General features: G+C 44.9%; 1 long non-coding RNA gene across 1 annotated transcript; it reads right to left on the bottom strand.

Annotated features, from left to right (window-relative positions):
• Positions 1 to 2776: 2776 nt before the first annotated feature.
• On the bottom strand, positions 2777 to 23346 carry LOC308239147. Its single transcript, XR_013959703.1, has 3 exons — positions 23226 to 23346; positions 7782 to 7897; positions 2777 to 6062 (listed from the first exon to the last, which is right to left on the bottom strand). It is a non-coding gene; the product is annotated as an uncharacterized lncRNA (long non-coding RNA).
• Between the last annotated feature and the right edge of the window lie 2188 nt (positions 23347 to 25534).

The following is a 25534-nucleotide window of genomic DNA, read 5'->3' as shown; positions in this document are numbered from 1 at the left end:
TTCTGAGAATGAAAGGAAAACTCCTCGTGCAAAACCACACCTCATCTTTGTTGCCTTTAGACCCAAACAGGCCCGGTTTTCCTAATCCTCCCAGCTCAGTCGCACCACCGTGTCCTTACAAGATGGCACTGCTGCCTTTCACCCTCTTCCCCATCAACCCTGTGTCACCCACGAGGGACTCACCATCCTGAACGCTGGGACCTGGGCGGCAGGACCTGAGAGACACCAGTCTCCAAGGCTGGGGGTTAAATGGGGTCAGGCGGACTGAATGCTGTGAGCAGAGGAGTCCGGGAGGCACGGAGGCTGGTGCTCAAAGAGCCTCAGACACACCCTGAACAGCAAGGACGTTGCCTCCTCGGCCTCCTCTTTCTCACGACCAGTGGGCTGAAGCCTGTGAGTCCTTGAAGAAACTAAAGAGGTCAAAATGACCGCCAGGAGGAGGAAGGCGGACGTCCCGCCCTAACCGGATGCACTGCCACAAAAGTGCCCTTTAGCTCTGCCTACGTGGTCGCATTCCTTCCTGGGTAATGTAGTTTTCCCAAACACCAAGGGGAGGCCTAGCATCCCAGCCAGTGACATTGGTGAGTAAAGGTGATGTGGCTCAGCAAGTGGCCCTGGGGAAAGACAAGATGGGAACAGAGGCCTGGTTCACTGGAACAGATGGGGAGATCTCCCAGGAGAGGGGAGTGGGGAGGACTGGGAGAGATCCCCCAAAGAATATATGCACAGGCAAAAAAGTGGGAGACGTATGTAATACTATCAACAATCAAAAATACATATTAAAACTTTTTTTTTGAAAAATAATACAGCTCAGCTTGTGTTGCTCAATGAGTGAGCATTGACCTAGGATCCATGAGGTCATGGTTCTATTCCTGGTTAGAGAACATACATGGGTTGTAGGTTCAATTCTCAGGTGGGTGAGGGTGGGGACCTGCAGGAGGCAGCTAATCAGTGATTCTCTCTCACCATTGATGTATTTATCTCTCCCCCTCCCTTCCTCTCTCTAAAATCAATAAAATATATTTTTTCAAATTATATGCATATGTGCATAGTTCATGGATGTAGACAATAATGTGCTGAGCACCTAGAAACGGTGGGGGCAGGGTAGTGGGAGGCAAAGGAAGATGAGGATGGGGGAATTTGGGTCTATTTGTAATAGAGTCAATAATAAAAAACGATATTTTGCCCACATGGCACGGCTCAGTGGTTGGGCATGGACCCATGAACCAAGGTATCTCTGGTTGGGTTCCAGGTCAGGGCACACACCTAGTTTGGGGAGCCCCATCCCTGTAGGGGGCATGCAGGAGAGAGCTGATCAATGATTCTCTCATCATTGATGTTTCTCCAATTCCCTCTTTCTCTAAAAAATCAATAAAAAAAGAATAGTGTTAAAATTGATTTGATTCAATAACACCAATTTGAATGGGTACCATCACGTTTTCTCCCAGGTCCTCTAAGCAAAACATGCCTTGGTCTGTTTTGTAGAAGATGTCCCAGGCATAACTGTGCTCAGGAGCAGGAAGCAGCCTGGAGCAGGTCCGCCGCACCTTGGTCTGTAGTGTTTGAGTTCATTACTTCATGTTAGAAAAGATTTGACAACACGAGTTCAGAAGATTTTGAGGGTACATTAATTGAAGCTGGGGATAATGAAAAAAATGTAGGCCTTATGATGGAACAGGAAACAGCAAAGAGGTTAGGCCCGACTCCTTGGACCCTCTAGTGGGAAATAAATGAGCCAAAGAGAGGCTGCTGTTAGCTCACTGGGCATTCAGAGTAAAGGAGGCCTTGAGCGCGGATTCAGGGGTTAGGCCAGGATGAGCTGCCACTGCTCATTGCTACCCTGGTTGCAGGTTGAGTGGGATCCCTGGAAATCATAGGAGAGCTGGGCAAGTGTGGTTCAGTGGTTGAGTGTTAACCTATGACCCTGCAGGTCACTGATCAATTCCTGGTCAGGACACATGCTCAGGTGGTGGGCTGGATTCATATAGTGGTGCATGCAGGAGGCAGCCTATCAGTGATTCTCTCTCATCATTCATCTTTCTCTCTCTCTCTATCCCCCCTCCCTTCCTCACTGAAATCAATAAAAATATATTTTTGAATTTATATTTTAAATCAATTACACTTACATCAATGTTTAAAAATGATTAAAACTTGCCACTTACCATTATTTTACTATTTTATCATGAATGTTCTTGAGTATATTTGTACCTACTGTATCAGCATGTTGGAAATAAAATATAATGATGTGCTACTGAAATATCCTAGCAGGCCCATGTTCAGTGCCAACATTTTGTCATTTTGAGACTGATCATGATGAGAGTATTTACCACCAGAAAATTTGAGAAAGGTACAAAACTTAACTTCACTTAATTTACTATTGAATGCTTTGACTTGAAATGAATGGTGGAGATTGTTGGCAAAATAGATTTAACTTAAAAGTGTATCATTCAAGTGGGCATTAAATTGTGCATAAGATAAAATTTGAGAAAAACAATTTTCCTTCCAGTATTCAAAACATATAGTTCCAAATGGCAAAGAAATCAGTTGAGTCCTTAAGGAATGGATGAAGTGAATAGAGATGGCTTAAATGCTGAACTGTCCTCCTATTGGTTAAATCCCAAATTCATTTTAAAATCGCTAAAGTTTCTGATCAGACCTTTCAACAAGTGATAAAGACAGTGTAAATAAATGCATAAAGAAATTCTCACCATAAAAATTTCTTATGGTAATGTATTTAAAACAAAACAAGTTAACACTATACTGATTTTTTGGCCTACAATTTAAAATATTAAACATAGCATAGTTTACAGGGTTAAAGAAAAACTAGAATTTCCATTATTGTGTGTGTCTGGGAAGGCAAAGGGAATGACCATTTTACATCACAGCTTTGCATGTCTTCAAAAGCAAAACATGTACCTACACTGTAACATTTAGATAAGTAAAACATACATTTATATAAATAACTGAACACAGTATTTCCAGAAAATTTATTTATAATACCCTAAATCTGGAAATAACAAAAACCATAGGCAGATCAATAGATAAAGTGTTAATACACAGAACACAATACTACTCAGCAATAAAAAATAACATTTCACATGAGCACTAGTGTTCAATCTCAAAATAACTTTGTAGCATGAAAGAGACCAATATTTGTTAAAGATTACACACCTTATAGTGCTTACAATTTTATGAAAAATATGAACTAATCTTGTAAAGGAAGGAAAATTAATTAATGCATTTAGGGATGGGGAAGGCAGAAGGTAAATATAGGGTGTGATAAAGTAGCTTTAGAGTTGTTGTATGGAAATTAATTCAAAAATAAATAAATAATAATACAAGTATAAACTCTCCCCTGGCCATTGTACTTAAGTTGGTTGGGCACCATCCCTTGCCCTGAAAGGTCACTGCTTCCATTCCAGGACAGGGAACATACTTGGCTGGATGCCCTGTAGGTGGTGCATAAGAGGAAGCTATTTGATAATTCTCATATCACCAGTTCTTTCTCTCTCTCACTCTCTCCCTCCCTCTTTTTAAAAAATCAATAAATATATTTTAAACATATAAAATATTTATTTAAAATAGAAAATAAGCTCTTTGTTTTATATACTCACTTCTGTAACTCTGCTTTTGCCCTAACCCAGCCGTGGGCAAACTACGGCCCGCGGGCCGGATCCGGCCCGTTCGGCTGTTCTATCTGGCCCGCGGAGCAGAAAGAGCGGAGGGTTCTCTTGCTCTCCCCCCGGCTCCTTTACTTTGAATTTATATTAGTTCACACAAACACTCCATCCATGCTTTTGTTCCGGCCCTCCGGTCCAGTTTAAGAACCCACTGTGGCCCTCGAGTCAAAAAGTTTGCCCACCCCTGCCCTAACCTGTATATGGGTGAGAGATACATTTATTTCACATGTGACGGTTTTACAGTTTGATCCGTTTGTCCATGCTCAACAAATAGTACACATTAGAAAAGTGCATTTTGTTGTATGTCACTTATAAATAGCCTATCTAATAAAAGGGGAATAAGCTAATTGACCTTCATGCTGTAGCAAAGATGACGGTGCCCACAGCCAAGAAGGAGGGAATATGCTAATCGACTGCCATGCCCTCAAAGATGGAAGTGCCCACAGCCACAAGATGGCGGCGCCCAGCACCCTCAGCCCCGCTGGGGTGACAGGCCCGTCAGTCCCCCAGAAGCCCAGGGATGTCTTAAGGTGCAGGCAAGCCTCGGATGGCAGCTGCCCAGCTGCCCAGGGCTGCCCGAGGCTCAGGTAACCAGGGCTGGCCAAGGCTTAGGCTGCCAGCAGTGGCAGAAGCAGAGGTGTGATGGAGCATCACCTTCTCCTGATTACCGGGTCACCTCCCTCCCCTGAGGGCTCCCAGACTATGAGGGGCAGGCCGGGCTGAGGGACTCCCCCTCCAGTGCAGGAATTTGCATGCACCGGGCCTCTAGTACCAAAATAAAACCTTAAAAAGTGCTACCAAATGAAGACCTAGGTATCTCTGTCTTGCTAGAAAATTAAAATGGCAACCCTGTATGTGCTCTACCATCTCTCTCCTAATTTCCTGGGAGGACCACTCTTGCCTCATTGGCAGCAAATATTGCAAGCAGTGAAGACTATTGCCATCGGAATGAACAAGGTTGTTAACCGGTTACAAAAGACACATCCTTGCAGTGAGTACAGGATTATCCTTCCTCTAGCTTTGAGATTTTGTGATCAGGAAACCTTGAGGTGCATGCCCTAGATCTGTGGTCAGCAAACTGCAGCTCGCAAGCCACATGCGGCTCTTTGGCCCCTTGAGTTTTACCAAAGGCCGGCTTATGAGTACCCTAATTAAGCTAATAACAATGTACCTACCTATAAAGTTTAAATTTAAAAAAATTGGCTCTCAAAAGAAATTTCAATCGTTGTATTGTTAATATTTGGCTCTGTTGACTAATGAGTTTGCCAACCACTGCCCTAGATGGTCCAAGGGAATCCAAAAAACTGTGAGATTATTTTATTCTGCCAATGACTTCAGCCACAGGAACATTATGGAAGACCTGAGAATGTCTGTATGCAAAGATTACAAAGCCAAAACCATTGCTCATTTGTGGGATACATTCATAAGAGGCACTTTTCATCTAATGCAATCTTTACCACTCACTATGACTACAGTGTGTATGTCTTAGTGGTGGTTCCATATAAACCTCAGAGTTATAAAAAAATGACACCAGGGTATGAAATTTCATACATTACAGCACATGGCTCCTTTACAGTATGTGGGGAAGAATTCCCCTAAACATTGTGGAGAATTATGTAATATATCCTGTGACCAGAGACTATGATTAAGATGGTCCACAAAAACATAACAAAGGCTTCCTTTCTAGGGTGACCACTGACCTCACCAATAATAGGGGAACTGGGCTGAAAATTAGAACCACAAAGTCAAGAAGACAATTTTTTAAGGCCATGGGCAGCAATTCAGAAAAGCCAATATGGGACAAACTGATTTTCTGCCATTATTATGTGTCTTCCAAAGCACAGAAAGTTTGGGACCCCATCATATCTGTTCACCTCTCCATTCTGACAGATCACAACTTTCCTTTCTAGTCACCCCAGGCAGTGAATATAATCAACAAAATTAAAGGTACAAAAGAAAAAACACCTTTTCTGAAAGATCATAAACCAGAACAGACTACAGCAAGCAGTTTGTAGGTTGGTGAATTAGAACCTGAAACAATTCATCACAGCATATTGTGAGAACCACAATGTCCCTCATAGAGGTAGCACTTCTTAGCTGAGGATAAGCACTCTGGATGAAGCCTGCATCAGGAATAAAGGAATGAAGATACTGACAAGAGCTCAGAGTAATCATAATTTTCTCAAGCACAGGTGAGAACACAGAATACATTTCCTCTGAGCACACAGTGGTTGTGACTGATGCACCCTCTTCAGGTGAGCCATGTGTTAGCAGTGAAATCTCTTCAGCCACAAATACTCGCTGTGACATCAATCAGGTAGTAGGTTTGTGCGTGTTAGCATGTGCAATGCAGCTCCTTCAAGCCTCACTTTCATCTGAAACCTATGATGAATCAAACAGAGTGTATGTTTCATTAAAAGGAACTTAAATTCAGGTAAATGTGTCACAAAGAATCTCCTTCAGTGATATTATTCTAAGTGAGAAAAATAAAGTATTCCCTGCACATTTAAGATTTTCTACAGGGTGAACTCAGGTGTATAACTAGGCTAGGTTTGTGGCTAAAAGATTTCTGACATTCACTACACTTATGAGATCTTTCCCCAGTGTGACCTCCATGGTGTTCCATGAGCTTAGATCTTTGGTTAAAGGACTTCCCACAATCACCAACGCAGCTTTTCTCTAGTGTAAACTCTCTTGTGGTTAAGGGGTGAATATGGCACCTAAAAGACTTCTCACACACACATTTTTTAAACCTTTTGTCTCTAGTATGAACCCTGAGGCATTCAGTGACATGAGACCTTCATTTGAACAACGTCCAGCAGTCACTGCATTCCTACGTCTTTTCTCCATTGTTAACTCTGTGTTGTTTAGTGAGGTGAGCCCTTCAACAAAAGGACATCCCACATTCGCTACACTCATGCGGCTTTTCTCCAGTGTGAATTATATGATGTTGAATGTGGGTAGAGCTATGAATGAAGGAATTCCAACAATCTGTATATTCATATGGATTTTTTTCAGTGTGAACTCACTGGTGATCACTGAAGTCAGACCTTTGGCTGAAAGATTTCTCACATTTGATACACATACTTTTTTTCTCCTTACTGTGAATTCTGTGGTGTTGTATGAAGGTAGATGTTTGATTGAAGGACTTCCCACAATCATTAAACTCATGTGGCTTCTCTCCAGTGTGAAATTTGTGGTAGTTAGTGAGGAGAGACCTTTGATGAAAGGACATCTCACATTCTCTAAACTCAGATGGCTTTTCTCCAGTGTAAACTCTCTGATGTTGAATCAGGGTAGAGCCATGACTGAAGGACTTACCACAATCTGTAGTCTTATCTGACTTTTCTCCAGTGTTATCTCTGCGGTATTTAGTGAAATAAGACCTTCAGGAGAAGGAATTCCCACATTAACTACACACATATCTCTTTTTTCAGTGTGAATGGTATCATGTTGAATGAGGGTAGACCTTTGACTGAAGGCCTTCCCCCAATAGATATATTCATATGGCTCTTCTCCAGTGTTTAATGAGAGCAGTGTCTTACTACAGAAATTCCTCCAACCACTTCACTTATAGAGCTTTTATTCAGTGTGAATTCTCCTGTTTCTAATTAAGTTAAAGATTCTTCTAAAAACATTCCCTCAATTTTTACACTCACAATTCACTTCTCCAGAGCAGACATCCTGCTGTTGAACAACTTTCTGGTTGTGTCTGGCACTATTTTCACATTTACCACTCTGGTGAATACTATTTCCATCAATAAATTCTTGTGAAATCTCACTGCCACAGTGTGAATCCTCAGTGTTAAGAGTTGCCTGGGGCTTGGAATGATGCAAGATGGTTGAGAAGTCTTCCTAAGTCTCCTTACTGGTTGAAGGCACCCAAGGTAAGGAGAAGCTGGTCTTGGACTCAAACAAAGCCCTGTCCACATCTTCTTTCCAGGGCTTCTCTTCACTAGCATCCCTCTGTTGCTGGTGAGAATTTGCACTCAGAGAATTCTTTCACACATGAATCCCTGAAGAATGCTTTCTGCACAATGTATGCTGCTTCTAACTCGGTCAGGTGCAGGATATATTTTAACATTGAGAAACAACACTTACACAGAAGGGCATTCTGGCTTGCTGGAGCTGTGTTAGAAGCCCTGATCGGTGACTCTCCATCCACAGATACACTCTGCTCAAAAGGTGCCACCTTACTTTCATTTTCTGACAAAACCCTAAAAACAGATAATGATAAGGAAATGAATGTTGACTGTGGTGCCATGGGAATTATCTAATACTGCTAGGGTTCTTTTCCCAGCCTTACAAAGTGTTCAGCATTCTGGAGAAAGGGGCTGCATGTAGATTCAAGAAGGAATCCAAGGACTAAAGATAATTTTGAAAGGCATTGGGGGTCAGAGGATCTTCAGCTGAAGGAGCTAAAGACTCCCTCCTTGACCAAGGACCTGTGCTTTTATTCAAAACAATTTGTCCTAAGGCAAGATAGAGATATACACTTCAAAGGGTAGGGTATCAAAGGATACAGAAGCATTGTCAGTTTGGGGAATAGCCTGCAGCTGGTCAGGTATTTGGCCAATAGGACACAATAAAATGCCCTGAGCTGTCTGGCAGTTAACAATCCTATTCAGGTTTGGGGGGAGTTCCATTTATCTATTTCCAACAGGTAAACTACATATATGGCTAACCCTTGTTGAGCCGCCCAAGCTTCACCAACCTTTTGGTGAAACTCTTGTAAGTATTACATGCTGGAATTGGTTCTCGGCATAATACAAAAGTGTATTCCGCATAATACACTGCTTCCATGCAATTATCTGAAAGTAAGACGAATGCAGGAAAGTTAACGAGAGGTTCCAGTGTCCCCAGATCCAAGGACTAAGACAGCTGTAGGACAGTCCAAGTACACTGCTATTTTAGAGGTCAGAAGAGTGTGAGGCCCTGAAATCAGCTCATAATCCAGCACCCATAAGCATTTCTGCCTTGGTAGAAATCTGTGGAAATAAAAAATTTGTTAAGAGCCTGACCACCACTGCCAGGACCCATGGGCTCAGGCTGCTCAGCACCCTTGCCCAGCCAACGGGGCTACATGTCCTGGAGATGACCACATTACTTCAGGACTCAATCCTCAGTGCATACTCTTGCCAGGTACCTTATCTTTGACAGGACTTCTCCATCCTGTCCCCAACTTCTGTCCCCTCTCTTCTAGTCTGTTCTCCTAAGCTGATTTGGGAAAAGTTGAGAACCATACCTCACACAATGTCCCTCTTTTGTTCAGGACCATCCATAGCCCCAGTTTCCTGAAAATCACAGTACAACTACTCATGCAAAACTTTAGTCACAAAACAAGGCCAGTATTCCCAAATCCTCCTGATTCATACACAATACCATGTCCTTACAAGGTGGCATTGCAGCCTGTCACAATCAACTCACAGTTCTAGATGCTGTGACCTGGGATGCAGGACCTGAGAGGCGCCCACATCCCAGGTTGGAGGTTTACATCAGGCGAGGCTGTGCCAAGTTCAGTAAGTGGAGAGGAGTCTGGGAGGCACAGAGGCCCCATTCCCCGCCTGTTTGTGCTCAACAAGCCTCACACACACCACTGCACAGGGTGATGCAGCCTCTGATGCCTGGATTGACAGGAGGCCTGGTGCTCTGAAGCCTCTGACTCTAGCGACATACCAAAGAGGTCAACCTGACCACCAGGTAAAGACACAGGAAATCCCGCCCTCACCATGTTCACCTGGATAATATGCGTCTCCACTGGCTTTCATTGGCTAAAACCAGCCATCACTAGGTGCATTTGCTTTTGTGTAATATTCTGTTTGAGGCCTCGTAGGTAGAATTTGGATGCCAGTTTATAAGGGTAATGGGTAGCCACAGATTTTTCCATGGTCTTGTCTTGAGAAGTCAAAGAATGAAACCACAGAGAACATTTCAGCAAAATTTATTACAAGCAGATTCAGACTCCCTGCGTGGGGAGGGTGGCCCAATAAAGAATTTCCCATGAAGACTTGTGGTCTAGGGGTATATATTTGCTACAAGCCTGCTCTCTATCTATCCTTGTCATCACCTAATTGATTCCCTCTATTATTATTTCCCAGCAAGGAACCTGCACTTACCCTGTTTCTATGCCCCAGTTCACCTGATTATTTTAGACCTTCTCTAGTTTCCCACGCCTCCTGCTGTGAGTCCAGAGGCATTTTATTTCTCCATGCTTGGTTCCTGTGATTAGGCTTGCTCAAACTGCCATGTCTGCCCCTGCCTGTTCCACCTGACTTTGTTTTGCCCTGGAACCCTGCGCTGTCTGCCTGTGGGTCAAGCTATCTTCTCTCACAGCCACTCACTGACCATTGGGAATACTGGTGTTTGGGAGCCTGAGTGATGCTGGGAACTGACAACATTAGGCTTCAGCAGCTGGTGGCAGGTGTCTGGGGAGTGTTGTCTAAAACTGACTTTTTGTTTGGAGACATTATTTCAGATTCCGTGAAGCTCAGAATGCTCCTTGAGGTGAAAAGTATTATTTCAATTATTTCCGAAGACTACAGATACTAATGATTTATATAGTAATATTTTCATTGACTTTTAAGGAGAGAGGGAGGGAGGGAGCGAGCAAGCGATAAATACTGATCAACTGTCCTCTGCAAGCCCCTACACTGAGGACTGAGCTCGCATGGCCCCCTTCCCTGTGTCCTCACTGGGAATCCAACTGGAAACCTTTCTGGGAATGGGACCATGCTCAACCAATTGAGCCATTCCAGAAGGCCCATTTTTTATTTTAATAAAAAAATATCACATTAGTAAGAGAAAAAGAAGGCTATGAGAGAATATACATAATCCTATTTGTTTCAAAACAAAATTTGAAAGGATACAAAAGAAACAATTTGACATTCCATACATGGTTAGAATATTTGTAGCCAATACAAATTGTGAAGCTATGGAGCTAACAGTTACTGAATGTTTACTACAGGTGCCAGGCCCTGGATTCAATGCTTTACATGCATTAATCCTTTCTACAACGAGAGATGGTTTAAACATCTGTCTTATAGAGAGGAAACTCAGGCTCAGAGACTCCATGTAGATTGCCTGATTGTAGAGTAAATAAAAGGCAGGACCAGAAGTCAAACCCTTATGTCTCTAACCACAGCAGTCTGGCCTCTAATGCTAGGCTCTTCTGCCTCCTAGAGGGTAGAGTTTCTACTTCATAGGATTAGCCAGATTTCACACCCCTAAAGCTTTAGTGGCTTTGCGTAAAGTAGATATCTTTCTTGTTCATACCACATGTCCACCCTGGTTCTCCTGGGACTGGAATAAAGGAGGAGCCACCAGGTAGGTACCTGTTGACATTATCAGAGAAGGACAGGAAAGGTGGGAAGTCTCAGTGGTTCCAGAATCTTCTGTTAGTGGTGACAGGCTTCACTCCCATCACATTTCATTGGTCAAAGCACATCACAGAGCTGCAGCCAACCTCAGGGGGTCAGCAGCAGAACTGGTATACTTGATGGGCCTCATTAGGGCGACCATATGGTGCCGACCTCTTGTGGGCTGTGCAAGAGCAAAGGAGAGGAGTGGGGACTGGTAGGAAATAACAGTGGTGACCAGTCAGGATGGTTCACTTTCTCCTCATCGAGATGGTTTTTCAAGATTCAAAGGAATGAACTTCCCAAAAAGGAGTTTGGGAAGTTGTCATGGGCAGCAAATTCAAACCAATTCTGAGTGTGACTTTGGGTAAATCCCTGGCTGCCTGGATTCCCTACTATGGTCAAGGAGAATACCCACATGTTAAGGATGTTTACTGCGAAGGGTACAGGGCTGCAAGCATTCCAGCATCCCTGTTCTTTTCCATTAACATCAGTCAGTACCTGCTTCCAAGTCTCCTTATCTTTTGCATTGCCCTGCTGAGTGCTCCCAGTGAGGATGATGGTGAGAAATGCTGACAACATCAATGGCGATCCTGTGCTTTCCATTTGTTCTGTGTCTGACCCTGTGCTAAAGGGTCACTGGATGGTTCTCCACACTGGTCCTAATTCTCCCTCCTGGCCCGTGTTGGGTTAGCCATGCACACCCAGTAGATGACCAGAGCCCAGAAGTCCAGGAGTGATGCTCCATGGAGCCCCAGGCACCTTCCTGTGTTAGTTGTCAGCCTAGGTCTGACATGGCAAGGGACACCCACTCCTGGGATGTCCAGTTCCTCATTACCAGTGGGGACTTCGGAGCCAAGAAGTCTTCCCCCTCAGCTTTTCCCCACATGTATCCATCCTCATATTCCTTCACAAGGATCCTGGATTCTCCAGCTCCTTCACAGAGACTAGTGTCCTTTCCAAATGTTCCCAGTCCACACTCTATATCTCCTGTCTGTCATCAGAGTCTTCCCCAATTCCCCACCTTCCCACAGCCTGGGATTCTCTGAACGGACCCTATGCTTAATCCATCCTTGAGATTTGAGATGGGACCTCCATAGGGACACCAGATGCCTGGGAGAGAAGAAGGGGCTCACCTGGGGGTGGGGAAGAGGAACATATTGATATAGATGAAGGTGCCACTACAACGCCTCTCCGGAGATTGCCTATGCACTTGCCCATGATGGGGGTGCACAGACTCAGAGAGAAACATACAGAGAACATGAGCACAGAAACACGCAGGTACAGAACACTCGCAGCCTCTGCTGGGCACTCAGGTGCTGGGCTTATGTCCAGGTTTACAGACCCACACTGTAGACATGGGCAATACCCTGAGGACCACACACACACACACACACACACACACACACACACACGGAAACAAACAATTGGGGCCACCCAGAGTGTGCCACAGGACACGCACACAATGGGCACTCCCCCATATGCAAACAGGAAACCCCATCACCAATCCTGTCCCAACACCCCACCTCTCTGCCTTCAACCTCGCATCCCACAGTATATTGTCCCTCAGAGTCCAGGCTCCATCACCTCATTGAGGAGCAAGGGTCTGCTCAGCACAGGCCAAACTTATGGAGGGGGGAGACCACCTGTAATGGATCCCCCAATGTAGTATCATGTTGAGACTAAGCCTCTCCTTCTGGAAATGCTTGTATAGCAGAATGGGCTCACCATTGAATAAAACACAGCACCATTTACTGGAGAATCCATACTACCTCCGGGACAGATTGGGCGGTGGTAATTTTAATGAAATGAAAGTGGAAAATTACCCAGAAATGCAAAAGTAGAAAGATTCCAAAAATGCCCATGGGGCTCAGGGGAGTGTGTGGGCTGCTGAAAAGTAGGTGAACTGATTTGAGGGCCTCAAGTAGCAGGAGCTGCTTTGGAACACCTGGGAGGGATCTGGGCTCCTCAACGACCTGAATCCAAAATAGCTCAGTCTCCACCCCTGGCTGGAAGATGCTGAGACCACAAGGCCCATGTCCAGGCCCAGAGCTTTTCCCAATCCCTTAGGGTTTAGTCTCAGGGAGCACAGATGTCATAATTACTTGTGTCTGTGCAGCTCAGCCCCAGTTCCCCACCCGCCACACTGACAGCAGGGGCCCCTCCCCTCCTGTTCTCTCCTTCACTGTGTGCTCTGCCCTCATGAGAACTCTTATGGCTGGTTCCCCACAGGGTCCCTGGTCTGTGATGGTGTTCACATTTGTTGACTCATTTGGTAAAACAACACAAATGTATTGATTAGAGAGAGATAGTATTGGGGGGGGGGGAGAGAAACTCCCACTTGTTGTTCCATTAATTTTATACATTGATCATTTGATTCTTGCATGGGCCCTGAGTGAAGACAGAACCTGCAACCTTGGCGTTATTGATATGTTGCTTTAATAAACTGATCTCTCTGGCCAGGGCCAAATTTATCAGGGGTTTTAAGTAAAATGAGTCACTAATGTATCTGAGAATAGGTAGATACCAGAACCACCATGACGACAGATTGTGATAGAAGGCTAGAATAGAATTCATGAAGTTTCCTAAGTGTTGTCTTCATATGGATGTATTTGAAATAAGCTGTTACAAAGGTAGATTATGTCCTTGCAGCAGTAATTTCATATGCCAATTAGGAAGCACTGAAAAGGGGAGGAGGATTTCATTTCAGGGAGACAGGCATGTATGGAAACATAAAAGTGCTCGTTAAAAAGTGTGTTTTAGCCCAGCCAGAATAACTCAGTGGTTGAGTAATATGAACCACAGACAATCTCCGGTTAGATTGTGGTCAGGGCACAAGCCAGGATTGCAGGCTTGATACAGAGTGTGGGGCATGCAGGAGGCAGCTGATCAATGATTCTATCTCATCGTTGATGTTTCTAGCTCTGTCTACCTTCTCTGAAATCAATAAAAGTGTAAGATATATATATATATATATATATATATATATATATATATATATATATATATTCTGTTCAAATTGGATACTTTAAATCACTTACACTTTTATCAAACTTTTAAAGATGTTTAACACTTGCCACTTCCCAACAATTCAGCTGTTTTATTATAATTTTTCTTGAGCACACCTATTGCTACTTGATCAGTACGCTGAAAATGAAATATAACGATGTACTACTGAAATATGTTATCATGTCCATGTTCCATGTCATCATTTTGGCAGATTGAACCTGGTGATGATGAGAGTATTTACACCAGGGAAACTGAGAAATACTACAAACCTAGACTTCACTTAATGTGTTATTAAATGCTTAGACTTGAAGAACACTGATGGAGAATGTTAATAATGCAGATTAAACTTATAAGTGTATTGTATGAGTGGGTATTAATTTTCCATATTAATTTTCCATAGGATAAAAACAGAGAAAACAATTTTCTTTCTAGATTTGAAAACCAAGAGTTCCGTATGGCAAAGAAGTCACTTGAGTCATTGAGGAAGGAGTGAAACTCAAACACGTGTCTTAGATGCTGCACTGTCCTCCTATTGGTAAGAATGATAAATTAACCGACAAAGTAGGCAAAAGATCCTGAGCAGACATTTTAACAAAGGAGATAAAAACAGCGTCATTTAATGCAAGAAGAAATGCTCACCATCAAGAATTCTTAGGGAAATGTTATTAAAACAAAAACAAGTGAACAGTATACTCATTTCCTGGCCTGTTACTTAAAAAATAACCATCCTATGTGCTGGCTGAGTAACGTAAACCCTGGAATTTTCACTACTGTGGGTGGGTGGGAGGCAAAGGGAATGACCATTTTAGATCACAGACCTGCCTATCTTAAAATCTAACACACTCACTGACACTGCAACAGTTAGATAAGTAAAACATACACCTGTAGGAAGAACTGAATGCGATATTCCCAGCAGTTTTATTTATAAAACCCCAAACGTGGAAATAACCGAAGCCATAGACAGATCAATGGATAAAGTGGTTTTCCATGGAATGCAATATTATTAGCAATAAAAGATTAACTATTTACATAAACATTACTGTTCAATCTAAAAATACCTGTGTAGCAAGAAGGAAGCCAGTGCTTGTTAAAAATTATACACCTTATAGTGCCTGTAAAATTATGAAAAATATGAACTAATCTATTGTAAGAGGAGGTAAATCAATGGCTGTATGGAGGACTAGATAATTCGAAAGATTGTAGAAGGGCAAGAGGTAAATACAGGGTGTGCAAAACTAGGTTTAGAGTTGTTAGTATTGAAAATAATACAACTCTTAATAAATAATAAAAGTATAAAGTCTCCCTGGCTACTGGGTCTTATATTGTTGGGCATGATCACGTTCACTGAATGGTCATTGGTTTGATTCCAGATCACGGCACATGCCCGCCTGGATCTGCAGTAGTGGGCGTGGCGTGCAGGAGGCAGAAGATTGATGTTTCTCTCCCTCTGCCCTTCTCTATAAAAATCAATAAGATACATTTAAAAATATATAAAACTAGAGGCCTGATGCACAAAATCTGTGCATGAGTGGGGTCCCTACGCCTGGCCAGTGACCAGGGACAATTGGGGCCTCTGGCTGCCAGAAGGGGCATTCCTTCCCAGGCTGCCGGTTGGGACCTTCCTTCCCCAGCTGCAGGCTGCAGGCCAGAGCCTTCTTTCATTCTGTGACTCCGCCTGGTGGTCAGCATATGTCATAGCAAGCGACTGAACTCCCGCATTCCCAAACTACCAAGGGGACAGTGCATATTAGCCTTTTATATATATAGACTAGAGGGCGGTGCACGAAATTTGTTCATGGGTGTGTGTGTGTGTGTGTATGTGTGTGTCCCTCAGCCCAGCCTGCACCCTCTCCACTCTGGGACCCCTCAAGGGATGTTTGACTGCCCATTTAGGTCCAATCCCATGGCAGTCAGTCATCCCTCTCACAATCCAGGACTGCTGGGTCCCAACTGCTCACCTGCCTGCCTGCCTGATTGCCCCTAACTGCTTCTGCCTGCCAGAATGATCACCCCTAACCACTCCCCTGCCAGCCTGATCTACGCTGAACTGCTCCTCTGCCGGCCTGTTTGCCCCTAACTGCCCTCCCCTGCCGGCCTGGTCACCCCTAACAGCCCTCCCTTGCTCACCCGGTTGCCACTAACTGTCCTCCCCTGCAAACCTGGTCGCCCCCAACTGCCCTCCTCTGCCCTCCCTTGCCAGCCTGGTCACCCCCAAATGCCCTCCCCTGCAGTCCTGGTCGCCCCCAACTGCCCTCCCCTGCTGGCCCGGTCACCCCTAAATTCCCTTCCTTGCCAGCCTGGTCGCCCTAACTGTCCTCCCTTGCTGGCCTGATAACCCCTAACTGTCCTCCCCTGCAGGCCTGGTCGCCCCCAACCACCCTCCCCTGATGGCCCAGTCACCCCTTACTGTCCTCCCTTGCCAGCCTGGTCACTACTAACTGCCCTCCCCTGCTGGCCTAGTCATCACCAACTACCCTTCCCTGCAGGCCTGGTCACCTCCAACTTCTCTCCACTGGAGGCCTGGTCCCCCGAACTACCATCCCCTGCTGGCCTGGTCACCCCTAACTGCTCTCCCCTGCAGGCCTGTTTGCCCCCACTGGCCTCCCCTGCATGCCTGGTCCCCCCCCCACACCTGCCCTCCCCTGCAGGCCTGGTCACCCCTAACTGCCCTCTTCTGCTGGTCTGGTGGCCTCCAACTTCCATCTCCTGCTGGCCTGGTTGCCCCAAACTTCCATCCTCTGCTGGCCCAGTCACCCCTAACTGCCTTCCCCTGCAGGCCTGGTATCCCCCAACTGCCCTCCCCTGCAGGCCTGGCTGCCCCCAACTGTCCTCCCCTGCTGCCCTGGTCGTCCCCAACTGCCCTCCCCCGCAGGCCTGGTCGCCCCCAACTGCCCTCCCTTACAGGTCTGGTACATCCCAAATGCCCTGCCCTGCTGGCCTGACCTCCCACAACTGCCCTCCACTGCCGGCCATCTTGTGTCCACACGGGGGCAGCCATCTTTGACCACATGGGGGTGGCCATCTTGTGTGTTGGAGTGACGGTCAATTTGCATATTACTGTTTTATTATATAGGATTATATAGGATAGTTATTTAAAATAAGAAAATAAATTCTATGTTTTGCATACTCACAATTGTAAGCATACTTTTGCCCCACCATGAGTATGAGTAACAGAGAAGCATATTTCACATGTGATGGTTTCTGAGCTTTATCCATATGTTCAACCTCCCCAAACAGTACACATTAGAAAAGGAATTTTCATTGCATGTCAGTTATACAAATACCTAAGTAAAACTTTAAAATGTGGTTCCCAATAAAAACACAGATGTCCCTGTTGTTAGAAAATTAAGATGACAATTCTATATAGACACTAGTGGCCCGGTGCACGAAATTCGTGCACTTGGGGGGTGGGCGGTCCGTCAGCCTGGCCTGTGCCCTCTTGCAGTCTGGGAGCCCTGGGCGGATGTCCACGGCTTATGGGCCTAAGCCATCAGTGGGACATTCTTAGCATTGCCACGAAGGCGGGAGAGGCTCCCACCACTGCCGCTGTACTCGCCAGCCATGAGCCCGGCTTCTGGCTGAGCAGCGCTCCCCCTGTGGGAGCACACTGACAACCAGGGGGCAGCTCCTTCGTTGAGTGTCTGCCCCCTGGTGGTCAGCGCGCATCATAGTGACCGGTCATTCCACAATTCGGTCATTTGCATATTAGCCTTTTATTATGTAGGAGGATACGCTGTAGATGAGGCCCCCTAGAATCATAAGAAATGCAAAAATTTCACTGTTAACTCATTCTCGAATTGCCTCCACTTTAAATCAAATTGCCCCCTTCCCGTGGGGTGTGTGCTGTACCTCGGGAAGCACTAGGCTTGACACTTTTCCTCTCTGAGCTTCAGATCTGAATACATATGCATATACCATGGGAATTGTAATCTCTTCTCTGCCTACCTCACTGGGTTGTCATGAGGATGTTCTGAGCTAATAAACCTAGAAATGTTTCATCAAGTAAGTGATGTCTAAACGGGAAGGGATTGTTATTTTTAAGCTCACGGGCACCCTCACAGGTAGAAGGTGCTGATTAGGGGAGGAGGGCATGATCGTTTCCTGGGACTGTAGCTATGGAAGCTTTGCAGAGGGTTCTGCAGGCCTCCAAGGAGAGGGCTCTGGCCAGAAGCCCTGCAGTGGTGGTCGGCCCTGGAGGCACTGGCGGGGGCAGGGCGTTAGGGGTTTGGCGAGGCCGAAGGGGAAGTAACTGTCAAACCTTCCCGCTTGGTGCCATTCTTTAAATTGCACATGGTTGTTTCGCAGCTGTACCTGCTCAGGGTGGGGCTCCAATCTCCTGGGGGGCGGGGGGGCGCATGGGCCAGCGCAGAGCCAGGTGGGCTAGGAGGGCGGGTTCAGCTGCGCCCCCGGTGAGGTTCACCGTGCTTCCACTGCAGAGACGGTGCTGCTGCTGTTGGGGGAAAAGGTCTGACCCTGGGGGGTCGCTCAGGCCTGCCTCCACCCGGGTCTGGAATTGTAGGGAGGAGAGGCATGCCCGGCCCAGCAGAGGGGGCCCACAGTGGTGGGCCGCGGGCGCCTTGGGGGCACTGACGGGTGGTCGCCAGCATACTACTGTTGTGGGTGCCCCTGGAGGAGGTGGCGGGGGAAGAGATTGGGAGTCACAGGTGTGGGCTGCAGCTACCCCCAAGGCTGGGTCTTCTCCCCGTCTGGTCAACCTCCCCATTTCCCCAGGGGTGCTGGTGTAGGGTGTCCGTGCAGGGGGATTGGAAGAGCTCCCCGTGGCCACTTCCACTTCCTTCTTTGCAGTCCGGGGTCCTGTCAGGCACTCTCCTCAGAACCCTGGGAACTTGGCTCCGGCCGCCTGCCCCCTGCTGCACGTGCAGCCTCCTGCTGGTCTGTCAATATGCAAATTGGTCATTACTGGGACACCGTAATGGAAAATTAGCATATTACCTTTCTTTACGTATAGATGACCATCTCTCTCCTCATTTCCTGAGAGAATCATTGTTGCGTCTGTGGCAGCAAATATTGTCCAGAAGTGAAGACTACTGCTATCAGAATCATCAAGAATGCTGAATTGTCACAAAACACACAACCTGGGACTAATTACACAATTATTCTTCCTCTAGCTTTGAGTTCCTGCCTGTTGTGATAACCTTGAGGTGAACACCATACAGGGGCCCAGGGAATCCACAAAACCATGACATTCTTTTCACAACCAATCACTCCAGCTACAAAAAGGACAAACAAGACTCAGGACTGGGTCATTTGTGGATAATGTTCAGAAGAGGCAATTTTCATCCAATGCACTGCCATCTCTCTCACTCACTATGAAAACAGTGTTTGTCCTAATATTAGTTGTACTTCACAGTGTAACAACAAATGAAACCAGCCTATGAAATTTCATACAACATAGCACAGGGCTCCTTTGCAGTATGTAAGACATACTATGAACAGAGAATATAATTCATATTGTTCACAGAAGCACAACAAAGGACTCCTCTTCTGGGTGGTCATTGACCTCACCAATAATACAGGCACCAGGCTAAAAAAATTAGAACCAAAAAGTCATGCAGATTTTTCTTAAAGGATTTGGTCAGCAATACAAAATAAACCAATATTGGCCAAAGAGTGATTTTTTGCCATTATTATGTGCCTTCCGAGGCGCAGAGAGTGTGGGACCCCACCATATATGTTCCACTCTCCCTGCTGACAGATCACAATTACCCTTTCAAATCATCCCAGGCAGTGAATATAACCAACAAGATTAAAGGTAGAAAAGCAAAAAACACCTTTACTAAAAGATCATAAACTAGAACAGAGGACAGCAAGCAGGTTGGTGAATTAGAACCTAAATCAACTCATCAGAGGATAATGTGAGAACAATGATAGAAGCACAAAAAAGAACTCCTCTTCTGGGGGACCACTGACCTCACCAACATTAGAGGCACCAGGCTGCAAATTAGAACCACAAAGTTATGCAAACTTTATTTCATTGCCTTGGTCAGTGGTATAAAATAAGTCAATAATGGGCAAAGAGTGATTTTTCTGACATTATTATACGCTTTACAAGGCACTGAAAGTTGGGGAATCCACCATATTTGTTCATCTCCCCATGATGATAGATCACAACTTTCTTATCAAATCATCCAGAGAGTGAAATTAAAATAAAAGCTACAAAAGAAAAAACATCTTTACTAAAGATCATAAACCAGAACAGAGGACAGTAAGCAATTTGCAGGTTGGTGAACTAGAAAGTAAAACAATTCACAAAAGCATAACGTGAGACCCACAATGTCCCTGAAAGTGGTAGCACTCCTTAGCTTAGGATGAGTTCTCTGGAAAAACCGTGGGACAGATGCATTCCCTAGTCAGAGAGAAAGGAATGAAGATCCTGTCAAGAGCTTGAAGTAATCATAATTTTCTCAAGCACAAGTGAGAACACAGAATACATTTCCCTTGAGGACACAGGGTTTGTGACTGATGCACACTCTTCAGGTGAGCCAGGTGGCAGAGGTGAAATTTCCTCAGTTACAAATGCTCACTGTGACATCAATCGGGTAGTAGGTCTGGGCTTGTTAGCAAGTACAGTGCAGCTCCTTCAAGCCTCACTTGTACCTGAAACTTATGAGGAATATATCAGAGAGCATGTTCCATTAAAAAAGGTTTAAATTCAGGAACAAAGGTCCCACCCAAAGAGTCTCCTTCAGTGTTGTTATTCTAAGTGAGAAAAACAAAACATTCCCTGCACATTTAACACTTCTCTCCAGTGTGAACTCTCAGGTGTCTAATGAGGCTACATTTTTGACTAAAAAACTTCCCACATTCAGTACACTCATATGGATTCTTAACAGTGTGAACTCTGAGATGTACAGTGAGGTGAGCCCTTAGATGAAAAGACACCCCATTCTCTACACTCATACGGCTTTTCTCCAGAGTGAACTCTGAGGTGTACAGTGAGGTGAGACCTTTGACAAAAGGACATCCCACATTCTCTACACTCATATGGCTTCTCTCCAGTGTGAACTTTGAGGTGTAAAGTGAGCTGAGCCCCTCAAGGAAAGGACATCCCACATTTTCTACACTTATAAGGTTTTTCTCCAGTGTGAATTCTCTGGTGTTGTTTGAGGTAGACTTATAACTGAAGGATTTCCCACCATCACAGCACTCATATGGCTTGTCACCACTGTGAATTCTCAGGTGTCTAATAAAGTTAAACTTGTGGCTAAAAGACTTCCTACATTCAGTACACTCATATGGCTTCTCTCCAGTGTGAACTCTGAGGTATAAAGGAAGCTTGGACCTTTGACGAAAGGACATCCCACATTCTCTACACTTATAGGGCTTTTCTCCAGTGTGAATTCTCTGCTGTTGCCTTTGGGTAGACCCATCCCTGAAGGATTTTCCACCATCACAGTACTCATATGACTTGTCGCCACTGTGAACTCTCAGGTGTCTAATAAGGTTAGACTTATGGCTAAAAGACTTCCCACATTTAGAACACTCAACATGGTTTCTCTCCCGTGTGAACTCTGAGGTGTATAGTGAGGTTAGAACTTCGAAGAAAGGACATCCCACATTCTCTACATTCATATGGCTTCCCACCAGTGTGAACTGTCTTGTGTCGAATGAGGTTAAAGATTCGTCTAAAAACTTTCCTACATTTGTTACACTCAAAAGGCAGTTCTCCAGAACAGACACCCGGGCATTGAACAGCTTTCAGGTTGTGGCTGGCAGCATTTTCACATTCATCCCACTGGTGATGACATTTTCCATCAAGAAAATCCTGTGAAATCTCACTGCCACAGTGTAGCTCCTCAGTGTTGAGAGTGGACTGATGCTTGGGAAGCTCTGAGTTGTATCGTAAGTCTTCCCCAACCTCCCTGTTGGTTGAAGGCATTGAAGATAAGTAGAAGCTGGGTGTGCTCACAAAGGAAGCCTTGTCCATAGCTTGTTTCCAGGGCCCCTGCCCACATTCATTTCTCTGTTTCTGTTGAGGGTTTGCACTAAAATTAAAGTCTCCAACACATGTGTCACTACAGAATACTTTCTGCTCAAAATATGCTGCATAAGATCCAGTCAGGTGCAAAATACCTTTTAACACAGTGAAACACAGTCTACACAGAGGGATATTCTGGGTGCTTGGAGCTGTCTTAGAAGACCTGACCTGCGACTCTCCTTTTATAGATACACTCTGATCAGAACAGGCCTCATCACCATCGATTTTATGCCAACAACCTGAAAAGTGAGAAAGGGTAAGGAAATGGATGTGGTGACAGGGGGAAGTCCCACTGCAAAAGTGTGTTACACATCACACATTAGTTCCACGCAATTGTCTGAAAATAAGAGATGTGCAGGAAGGATTAATAAGAGGCTCTTGGGACTTTCTGGGCTAATGAAGATCACAACACAGGGAGGCCTCTTCATAAATATGACACAAACATGGCAAGAACCACATGGACGAGAATATGGCGCTCCAGCTCATCCTTCAACTAACAGCATTCAGCACAGCTTGTTTGCAGAAGACAGGAGCAAGCTGTGCAAGAAGTTGGTTCCGTCTTACTCCAAGTAAAATTCAATAAAGGAGTAGCTGGTTTCAAGGACCACTTAGCACACATGTGCACCTCATAACACATGTGCAAGTCAATGTTGCATAATACTGCAGAGGCACCAATGCAGAGGAAGAGGTGATGAAGAAGTGAGCAGTCTGCACTGGGCCAGCTTGCTATAGTATTCAGAGAACAGAATATTACAAACAATTGAATGGGGGCCTTACAAGAACAGCCCATAGTTCATGTAGTAAAGACCATAACATGGCACAGGTTGCCACAAAGAACCTTTTAAAGAAGGAGTGCAGAAGTTGAAGCCATTCATGTGGACACTGTCAGCCTCCCAGGAAGAGAAAGTACAAGCTGGGACCCATTAAGCTCACTGTAAAACTCCTTACTCCCTAACACTTCCTGTACTTTTTAAGGTTACAGGTGTTAGGGATGTTTATAGAGTCCTTTGCTCAGGGTTCCCATCCAGCTCATCCCTGGCAGGACAGCACATTTGACAGGACAGTGGGGGAAATTAGCAGAGGCAATGTTCTGACTGTGGGAGAGAGAAAGCTATGGATGAGGAATAAATAAAGAGAGGTCATCATCTCAGGACACTGGCAGAATGTGAAAGTCTTACCTACCGATGATACAGGTGCAAACACTTCCAGCATCACATCGCAGAACAGAAGTCTGTGAACCTCATCAAGGAGCACCCACTCCTCCTGAGAGAAGGCAATGGCCACTTCCTTAAAGTTCACATCCTGTCATAATGGGGACAGTAAAGCCCATGATCAGATTCACTCATAACATTCTAAGTATGTCATACTCCCCACCCTCCACACCCATCTGCTCTTTGCACTCTTCACATCTGTGAAAATACCAGGGCTTCATCCCATGAGAGCCACTGTCTTCTTATTTTCCTGCTGATATTTTTCTTCCCACAATAATTAAGGCAGAGGAGCAGATAGAAGATACCTGAGATCTGGACCTTCCATGTACACCACACTGCCTCTTATCAATACAGTGGGTGTCAAGAACATAGGTTAGAGAGGGATGTTGGTCATAAAGAGAGTGTGAGTGATTTCACACTGCTCTTGTCAGAAATTAGCTTTTTAGTCCCTCCGATTTTTCCTCTAAGACACCAAAAACAGGGCATCACACTTCATCAGCCTGACCCCATTCCCAAGGTGCTGAGGCCATCACTTTTCACAATCTGCTGCTCATAGTTCTTTAAACAACACTTCTCTCACACAGCTTCATTCCCATAGGCACACTTCAAAGGTAATGCAGGGCAGAGTTGAAGATGGCTGCCGACAGGAAGACAGACTGCAAGATAGTGCATGAGTGACAGAATGAAAGGAGTGTCTAGTCGCATGGGGAGTGTTTATTTGTGAGTTGAGGGACATCTATACTCCAAGGGACTATTGGGGATTGCCAGAGAGGGCACCCGTGACCATGCAGCCTCCACTGCTGCTGAAATCCCTCTTGGAGCAACCGGCTCTGATGCGGAGACTGCACCATCTTGAAGGGGAAAGTGGCTGTTATCGGAAGTCTAAAAATCCTGGGAATCTACAACAACAGCACTCAGGGAACAGCTGCGAACCCAGGAATACCAGACCCCAATCAGCGTGAATACGCGGACTCAGAGGAGCTCTGCACCTTCTCATGGAAAGGTCAGATTTTGCCTAGGTAAACGTGAGGTCTGTGATCCAGGTAGGAGAGAGAAATGCACACAGTGGGAGCTAGAGGATCCAGGGAAGTCTGCACCCTCAAAAATCCGCGGCCATTGGGGCTAGAGTGATCCGCATATGTGGAAGAGGATCTGCAGGGCTGCTAACAGAAGGGAACTCTAAAAAGCAACCCATAGCTGAACTGGGTGCAAAAGGGCAGCCTCAAAATTTTAAAAGTGTGCTGGCTGCTTAGAGCCAGGGAGAAAAAAAACTACACAGACTTGCACGCAGCGCTGAAGGGTAAAATTCGCGAGTTCGCACACTTACTCTGGCTCTTTTTTCTTTTTTTCTCTTAAATCCTTGTTTTTGATTAAAGCCGAGAACATAGGATCACCCAATTGGGGACTTTAAGAGACTGCAGGGGGAAGTTGTTTTTGTGGAAGCTGGGGATCAGAGTGGGGAATAACGATGAGAGAAGCAGCTCTGGGGCAGCCCATTCCCCCAAACCAGTATTAAGTGCAACAGGGAAAACAAAATCTAAGCACTAGCTAGAGAGGACTCATAGACCTGGAGGTCAATCCAGAAACACTACCACCCAGGGGTTGAATCACAAATTGACTCTTGTGTAAACACAAATAAAGGACTATAACAAAGAAGTACTGCCTGCTTGAAAAACAGGACTGTGGCTTACAACACTGAGGAGCAGTGGAACGCAGGGAACTTCAATACTGTCCTGACTAGGAAAAAGGCGTGCCAAACAGAACAGTAGAGGAAGTGAATGACCTTCACTACTGCACATTTTTATTTTTTCATCTTTTACTTTTTTTCTTTTTTCCTCACTTGATTTTACCTTTTTAATTATTACATTTCTATTTTTAGTAAGTATTATTACTACTACAATTTTACATTTTCTTAAAGTGTCATTTTATTTTCTCTTTATTATATTTTGGGATTAGTGTTCTATATTATATTTTCATCTTTCCTTGAGCATCATTTTACTCTATCTCAACTTTACCTTTATGCCAACACTCTCTTCCTCATTTTTCCCCTTTCGTTATCCTGTTTCTCTTACCCTATTCCCACTTTAGATTTTCACTATTCCTTCTTTTTACCCCGTTAAAAATTCATCCTACTTATATATCTAATTTCCAATCCCCTAATCTAAGTCCATACACACCTCTCTCTTCTATTCACTATCCAAATTTTTTTCTCTCTGTCCTTTTGTTGTTGTTTGCTTGATTGTTGATTATAATAGGGTTTTTATGCTTGTTTGTGGGAAT

Source organism: Plecotus auritus (assembly GCF_963455305.1).
Source record: "Plecotus auritus genome assembly, chromosome: 15".
NCBI lineage: Eukaryota > Metazoa > Chordata > Mammalia > Chiroptera > Vespertilionidae > Plecotus > Plecotus auritus.
This window is presented reverse-complemented; position numbering and strand designations above follow the sequence as displayed.